Consider the following 9,606-nt stretch of genomic DNA (forward strand, 5'->3'; position numbering starts at 1 on the left):
TAATCATCTAACCTCAACTGCACTATCAAAGTATTTAATCATATACCAAAAACAACCAGACTATCTAATCCATTATTGTATAAGAATACACTCACTGACAATGCCAAGTGGTTAATAACTTAGTCATTTATTATTATTAACAGTTATTAATGAGTAGCATAATCCGTTGCCCTTTACAATTGGAAACAAACTGGGTAATAACAGACATACATAGAGGTAGGAGGGCCCTGTTCGCAGGCTTACATTCTATAGGGAATTAGAGACTGACACACTAGGATAGGTGCTACCTACTGCATAATGGTCCAACCAGACTGCAGAGGGCTCTGTAATATAGTCACACAGGAATGTTGACCAATGGTCAGGAGAATGTGAAAGTGAAAAAAAAGAAAATATGTAAAGTTACAGTATGTGTGGGCTGTACAGTGGGGATGTAATTGGGTAGCATAGCTTATGGAGGTTATGTGGATGGTTCTGGAATTTAAAAAGTTTGTCTGAAGAGTTTTCAGGGAACGCTTGAAGGTTTGGAGACTAGAGTAAAGACTTTTTGTGCATGGGAGGGCATTACACAGAGTGCAGCCCAAAAAAAGACCTGTAACCGTGAATAGCAGCAATACACATGGATGAGAGATGCAGATCTTGTGCAGAGCAGATAGTTGGGTTGAGAGATATTTTGATATAAGTGAAGAGATGAATGTTGGTGTAGTTTGGTTAATAGCTTTATGTGTAAGTAAAATTATTTTATATTGAATATGGTAGAAAACAGGTAATTTCAAATATCATTCACAGGGCCAATTATCAATGAGCCAGAAGCAGGAACCACGTGGCAGTCCGTACCTCCGGCGGTTGGAGACCTGCCGGAGGTTGCTGTAGTGGTGAGGAATATTTTTTTCTTCTTTTAGTGAAGGCAGTCACATTTTCACTTATTAATTATGTCTAAAATAAGGATAAACAGGAAGCTGAGACTTATTCTTATTATCAAAATAGCGTACTGTTTTTAGGCAGTATCAACAAGCAGTATAATCTGTATTAGGAGACAAAGATTTGTAATTTGTAACAAACTGTGTATAAAACCATTTAGTATAAATCCGTGGTGTATTTATCAATATACTATGTGACAGTTTTCACCACTCCCTTATTATGTGCCTGACGTGGAAGGAGAGAAGTGTTAGAACTTGACACTGTTGTCACTATTGTATCAATATTGTATCCAAGCCGTTTGTATCTGGTTTTTCATTTCTAGGAGTGTAGACATTTGTCATACCAAGAGTGTAGAATACTCTCCGTCCTATATTTATATATGTTTTGCACATTAATGTATCGGAATCACGGTACCTAAGAGGAGTGACATCACTTGATGCTTATTGCTTAATTCCGTCTTTTTTCATATTGATTGATATTAAATCCACTTCCCTTTTTTCATGGATGAATGTACATGAGATATAGTGGACGAACACCAAATAGAATTATTGAAGGAGGTACTGTGCGTGGAATTTCCCTTTTTAGGTAGAGCATAGGTGATAAATTATGAATGTTCAGTCTATTACTCAGATTGAGGGCTTAGAATGGAAGCCCACGTACCGGTTAGTGACGTGTGACGTTCAGGCCCTTTATAGTAACATTCCACATGACACAGGTATTGAAACTGTGTAGATGTTTCTTTCTCGTGATAGTGGGATCTCTGGCAGACAGCGGGAGTTTATTTTATCCTCTATTGCATTTATTTTATCTCACAATTATTTTTTGTTTGATCACGTGCACTATAAACAGGTCCTCGGTACAGCGATGGGAAGTCGATTCGCACCGAGTTTTGCAAATCTTTATGTGGGCCGTCTAGAGCAACAACTTATATGGGACGGCCCATATGGTGCGAATCTCATTCACTACTGTCGCTATATCGACGACCTGTTTTTCATTTGGGATGGGGATGTGGATTGAGTTACTAACTTTGTTGATTATCTTAACACTAATTCTTTTGGTTTATTTTTCACGTGCACTCATGATTTACTTTGTATTAATTTTTTAGATATCACGGTGGAGGTGATACATGAGTCCCTGAGTGTTTCCTCTTATAAAAAGCCTGTCGATGTATGTAATTATATTCCTTTTTCTAGTAATCATAAGAAAAAATGGCTTGAAAATATTCCCAAAAGCCAGCTACAATGTACCCTGGAGAGAGATTTTAAAACTCAGGCCATTGAATTGATTCAGGAATTCAAAAATAAAGGTTATCCCCCGGAGGTGCTTCATGAAGCGTTGGAATACTCTGAGGCACTAGATAGATGTAACATTCTGAAAGGTAGACAATCTAAGACAGAAGGTGATGACATAGATGCTATACAGCCATCTATTGATAGTACCATTATTGAGCATGGTAACTTAGGTAAGTCTGGGATTAGCAGTGATATTATGACGGATGCTGTCACTGCTCCCAGATCTAACTCCATGCTTAAACCAAGGGGGGAGTTTGGGCCTAATCCTACTTTTATCTCTAAGTATAACATCTCAGCTAATAAAATCACTAGCATAATGAAGAGGAATCACAAGCTATTATTCACAGATCCGGTTTTGGCTCAGTGTCTGGAGGAGAAGCCGGTGGTTGTGTTTAGGAAGGCGAATAACTTAAGGAACATACTGGCCCCCAGCTTTTATAATTCCCGGGATACAAAATCCTTAGCTAGACAGAGTACTATCACAGGTCTGAACATTTGCGGTTTTTATAGGTGTAATTGTAATAAATGCATGTTCACATGTAGCTAACAAAACCAAGACTGTATTTTCTAGTCAATCCAAGAAAGAATTCAAAATAGATACATTTATTACTTGTAATACCTATTATGTAGGGCGTACTATGAGAAAATTAAAGTGTAGATTTATGGAGCACAAGAGGAATATTGTAAACAAGTGTACGAACCATAGTGTCCCAAGGCATTTCTTGGAAATGCATGATAGTGATCCTTCTGGTTTGAGATTAGTTGGGTTAGAATATATACCGATTACGAATCGGGGTGTCGACAGATTTAGAATTTTGTGTCGACAAGAAGCTTCTTGGATATTGAAACTTCAATCATTAAAGGGCTAAATGAAACAATTGATCTTGAATTTATTTAGTAATCTGTGAGAAGCTCTTTTTGCAATTTCTCTTGTCTTGTTCTCATGAAACTCTTTTTTAGTATATAGTGTAATTGAGTCTTCCTATTCTGGTTCTTTAGTGATGGTGCTTCTCTGCTTCCTATTTTTATTAAATATTTAGATAGTTGAATACGTCAAGTTCTTGTTTGTTTATATTACTGATTATTTTTGTATTGTATTGTATTTTTATTATTTATTATTCATTATATGCTTTTTATTTTAATTATTTATACAGTGGTTATTACAATATAATTTTTTATTTACTGTAGTGTATTTATAAATTATTATTATTATGAATTGTATTGTATTAGGTGCGGCTAAATATGATTAATTAAGCCTGCGTAAATATCTGCTCTTTTTTTTCCCTATGGGTGATATTACTAGATACGAAGGGAGAAGTGGTGTTTGTCTTAATTAATTGATTACTCTAATGCACCTGAAATTTATGATTGACAGCACTATAAGGTTGGGCCATGACTGACCCTCTGAATACATCCGCCTCTTGAGAAAGCCGCCAGGTGCGGAGAAACGCGTTGAGGACACGGTTGTGTTATCCGGTGGTGTGACTCCATACTCTACTGCACGCTGCAGTGTGAGATCTCTGCCTGTCCTTCCTTCCCCCTCCAGCGGCTCACACGCTGGCTGATCCATAGCGGCTTGCCGAGTTACATGTGAGCAATACAGGTGATCTGCATCACGGGATCAGTACCCAGGAGGGGTGAGTCCCTGCTCCATTCACCGCTTAAGGAAGCCGCCACGGCTACGGACGCCGCACACTACTGACCGCCGGAGCGGTTCAGAGAGAGGGAGACCCTGTCGGACATTCGTTCCGTTGCTTAGGACACAGGTGGTGGTCACGGAGGCTGCTCAATATTCATCACTACCGGAGTGGCCTGTTTATTGGAGGATAGTGAGTACTGTTGAGCCCCTATGTTTACACCTATTACAGATCAAGCACTGCTCGACCATCAGCATATACTCCACTTTGAAGTCTAGCGCACTTGTACTGTGCTTTGATATCAATGTTGCTATAAATATCAGTCTGTGGCCTGTTTGTTACACAGTGTTACAATTACTGGGAACATTATCTTTACCACTGGATGTGGAGTCTACACTGTGCACAGTTTATCATCTGATCTGCAAAGGGACTTTGGTACCCTGTATTACAGGGGATTGGAGATCATTACCTACCGGCTGCTATATTTACATTTATATTTATAAATTATTTCTCTGTTTATTTGTGTACTATACATGTCTAATATATGTTTGATATATGTTTTTTAGGACTGATCCTATTTAGGGATTATTCACATATTATATGTGCTTATCAATAAATATTAATACATTTTTAGCGCATACTGTCTATCTGCTGTGTTAAATTAGCGCCGTCTATCTATTGTTTTTATGAATGTTCAGTCTAACCCTTATTCTTGTTGCCGCACACCTACTGCAAATAGCCTATTTGAATACATATAACTCGGACTATTTTGGGTATCAGAAGGGAGTCTATTTGATATTAATTGATATTTCGCATAACCCTCGATAGTTAATACTTTAATGATATATTTTATTTAATTTTTTTTTATATACCCCCATTTTGAACACGTTAGGAATATTTTAATGGGGTAGTATCCCATAAAATGTGTATTTTAATATACTCATCATATTGTTTGAATTACTATGTTTAAGTGTTCCCCAAAAAGCCGTTTTTTGTCTTCTCCTTGCTTCCTGGGAAGAATAAAAAAATAAAAAGTTTAGATACTGAAAATTTGGGAGCACCACCAACCAAGAGCTGTACTATATGTATTGTGTCAAAACAGCTAATATGTTGGGATCTATTATAAAAATTATGTTCTATTTAATCTTGTGCAGAGTCAAGTTGTATATATGAATGACATTCATTAAGCTCTCAGATTTAGCTTCACAGGACACGTGTTAGAAAATAGGGGTACATTTCTGTTTAATCTATGTGGTTTTAGATGTAAAACTGACACCAATAAACCATATTTATTACATCCTACAGAGCTTCATATAAACAGAGAAAACCAATAACCTATATAAAGATTACAATAACATTCAGTATATACACCGATGAGCCATAACATTAAAACCAACTGTCTAATATTGTGTCCCCCTTGTGACATCAAAACAGCTATGACCCATCAAGGCATTGACTCCACAAGACCTCTGAAGGTATTTTGTGGTATCTGGCACCAAGACCTTACCAGCAGATTCTGTAAATTGCAAGGTAGGACCACTATAGCCCTGACTTGTTTTTCCATTTCATCACAGATACTCGATCGGATTAAGATCTGGGGAATTTGGAGGCCAAGTCAACACCTTTGAACTCTCTGTCATGCTCCTCAAACCATTCCTGAACAAGTTTTGCAGTGTAACAGGGCACATTATCCTGCTGATAGCGGCCACAGCCATCAGGGAACACCTTTGCCATGTAGGGGTGTACTTGGTCTGCAACAATGCTTAGGTAGGTGATACATGTCAAAGTAACATCCACATGACTGCCAGCAATACATTGTGCAGACCATTACACTGCCTCTGTTGGCTTGCTGCCTTCTCATAGTGCATCCTGGTGCCATCTCTTGCCCAGATGAAAGACCCATATGCACCTGGCCTAGCACATGATGTAAAAGTAAACATGATTTATCAGACCAGGCCACCTTCTTCCATTGGTCCATGGCTCAGTTCTGACACCCATGTGACCTTTGTAGGCATTTTGGGTGGTGGACAAGGGGTCAGCAGGGACACTCATGACCTTGCTTGGGCAACCACTACAAGTCCTGACATTTTGGAGATGCTCTGACCTAGTCATCTTAGTCATCACAATTTGGCCAGGGGGGTCTTTAGAGAGGAGGGGGCCCATGTGCATCCCCTCCTCTCACCCCGGCAGCTGGCTGGCCGGCCACCGCAGAATCAGTAGACTCTGGGAACTAGAGTGTGCCCAGAGTCTACTGCGCATGCAGATGGCCAGGAAAATGGCGCTGCCGCCATTTTCCCGGCAATTTCCTCAGCGCATGCGCAAAACGATGGGAAAATGGCCGCAGCGGAAGAGTAAAGTTGGCTTCTCATCAAGAATCCCTGTCACGATGTTTGTTGCTCGTATTGGTGCCGGCACAGTACGCTAATAGGGGTATTCAATATGGAGCGAAAACTCAGTTTTTGCACCGATTACGTCATTATCGCAGGTTTTGGTTTTTCCCTATTGTTTAAAAATATGGAAATAGGTTCAGGGCTATTCTGTAAGTATGCGGCAGGTGTATTCTAGAATAGGCTATTAGCGGCAGGTGCATAGTTGCAGAATTTAAAAAAAATTACTTTAGGGACATAAAAATATGCTAGTACCCATTTTCATGTACCCCAAATTTGATGGGACCACTTAAAAAATGAAAAAAATAACCTGTGCTCTTCTGCATCACTTCTTCAATGTCGGGAAAAAAACACCTGCCGCAGCTTTTTAAATCCCCGACTTTCGTTTACAGGTTAAAACGGGGGTATCCATAGTGATCCCCCATGTTTTTAAAGCTTTAGAGGGGTCCTACAATTTATTCCAGGTAAATTTCATTTTTTTTCGATGATCCTACTTCGCCGGGTCCCGTTTTCGTAGTTTTCATATTGAATATGCACCCGATACTTTATCCCAGGAAAATCTCCGATATGCAGCGTAAACTTCGACAGCGAAGTTTACGTTTCATATTGAATACCCCTCTAAGTATCTGAGCATTATATCGCTTTATGAAGGACTGGTAACTATACAGCTTTTTTTTTAAACAACAAGTCCTGATACCAATTACATAGAAAGGACACCTCCCTTGCCAACAATGCCTAAATGAACCCACAGTTACTATTATTCTTTAGACTGGAATATTTATTTTTCTATTGGAGTACCTGTCTTTCTGTGTTTTTTTTAAAACACAACGAATTATCCAGACTTGAACTTAGGTACTTGCTCCATAAGTGCCAAGCTGCTACGATCTACCAAAGCTTGGAATACTAAAAGTATCATTCTTTATATTAGGTTGCAACAATATCTTAGTTGTTTCTAACTGTAACACCATCAACCATTTATTCTTAACTGAACATCTGAGTATCAATTCTGTTTAGTACTGGTGTATTGCATTTTTTATTAGATTGACTTATGTGAATTGTCCATTCTATGCTATTTGATTATTTATATGTTTTTCTTGGTTTTTTTTTGCGATCTCACCATTTTTTCCATACTTATATATCTATTTTATATATCAGTATTAATAAATGTATTTTAAATTGACCAGCGCCTCTTACATCATTTAGTTTTTGTATCTTCTTATTGACAGAGTGCTCACTTGCTGCCTGATATATCCCACCCCTTGGCAGGTGCCAGTCTAATGAAATAATCAATGTTATTCACTTCACCTGTTAGTGGTTTAATTGCTAATAGGTGTATATAGAACAAATTCAAGTGCACCTGTCTGATAATGTAGTATAATTAATAAGGCTACAGGTTGAAAGTAATTCTTAACTAAAACCAAATCATTCTCCTTGGGATACCTCAATAAGGACCTAAAAATAGACAAGATGTTCTAGAGACCTCGGTCCCTCATGTGAAGTATATATTAGTTTATTAAACACAAGATACATCTCTCATTAGCTTATCTGAGACATGCCGGCCAAGTTCCCGATTGCGGAATCCAGGATCGGAGACCGAGGTGTGTGATCCCACAAGCCCCTGGTAATGTTAGCTGCTTTTCCTCTAGGCAGGCTTAGGTGGTGGTGTGGTCTCCTGTTCCAAAAATCAAAGTATATACAGTGTTGTCCACAATTACATATAAATCATACACATAATAAAACATAATTCTGCCCCATGGGCCTCAGTCAGACGAAAATATACAATGTGACCAGAGAATTGGCCACATTCATGAGAAGCTCCAACACTCATCAGTAGAATGTGGTTCCCCCATGCAATGTACAGGAGCGGATGTGTCTGGTATACCCCAGGAGTTGTGACACTGTTGATCGAGGAATGGCAAATGTCCGTACAACTTCAGAACTGGGATGTCCCATCTGTTAGGCACCCACTATCATACCTTGTTTGAACACTATAATTTACGTCAGCTTGCCATGAGCGGCCTAGCCAATGTTCAAACTAACTCAGGTTAAAACTGATGCAGGTCTGGGCATTTCCCAGACATCACAGTAAAATTACCTTTACCTACTGCTATCCCATTACTTTTTATATAAAAATATTGCTAAATCTTAACAACGCTCATTATTAGTATTAGAATGAAACCCGAGTTATGAATACAAGCCTATTATAAGCACTGGAAGCATCACCTATTTATCTACAGAAGTGGCTGTACTATAATAGGAAAACACTAAAAAACAATATACAGTCAGGTGCATAAATATTGGGACATTGACAGAATTTTCATATTTTGGCCTCTATTCACCACCACAATGGCTTTGAAATGAAACAAACAAGATGAGCTTTAACTGCAGACTTTCAGATTTAATTTGAGGGTAATTACATCCAAATCAGGTGAACGGTGTAGGAATTACAACGGTTTCTATATGTGCCTCCCACTTTTCAAGGGGCCAAAAGTAATGGGACAAACTAAACAATCCTAAATCTAATTTTCACTTTTTAATACTTTGTTGCAAATCCTTTGCAACAAAGTATTAAAACTGAAGTCTGGAACGCATAGACATCACCAGACGCTGGGTTTCATCCCTGGTGATGCTCTGCCAGGCCTCTACTGCAAATGTCTTCAGTTCCTGCTTGTTCTTGGGCATTTTCCCTTCAGTTTTGTCTTCATCAAGTGAAATGCATGCTCAATCGGATTCAGGTCAGGGGATTGATTTGGCCATTGCATAACATTCCACTTTTTAGCCTTAAAAAACTCTTTGGTTGCTTTTGCAGTATGCTTCGGGTCATTGTCCATCTGTACTGTGAAGCGCCGTCCAATGAGTTCTGAAGCATTTGACTGAATATGAGCATATATTGCCCGAAACACTTCAGAATTAATTCTGCTGCTTTTGTCAGCAGTCACATCATCAATAAATACAAGGGAACCAGTTCCATTGGCAGCCATACATGCCCACGCCATGACACTACCACCACCATGCTTCACTGATGAGGTGGTATGTTTGGGATCATGAGCAGTTCCTTTCTTTCTCCATACTCTTCTCTTCCCATCACTCTGGTACAAGTTGATATTTGTCTCATCTGTCCATAGGATGTTGTTCCAGAACTGTAATGGCTTTTTTAGATGTTGTTTGGCAAACTCTAATCTGGTCTTCCTGTTTTTGAGGCTCACCAATGGTTTACATCTTGTGGTGAACCCTCTATATTCGCTCTTGTGAAGTCTTCTCTTGATTGTTGACTTTGACACATATACACCTACCTCCTGGAGAGTGTTCTTGATTTGGCCAACTGTTGTGAAGGGGTTTTTCTTCACCAGGGAAATAATTCTTCTGTCATCC

Source organism: Taudactylus pleione, unplaced genomic scaffold (genome assembly GCF_031769625.1).
Source record: "Taudactylus pleione unplaced genomic scaffold, aTauple2 ptg000800l, whole genome shotgun sequence".
Lineage (NCBI taxonomy): Eukaryota > Metazoa > Chordata > Amphibia > Anura > Myobatrachidae > Taudactylus > Taudactylus pleione.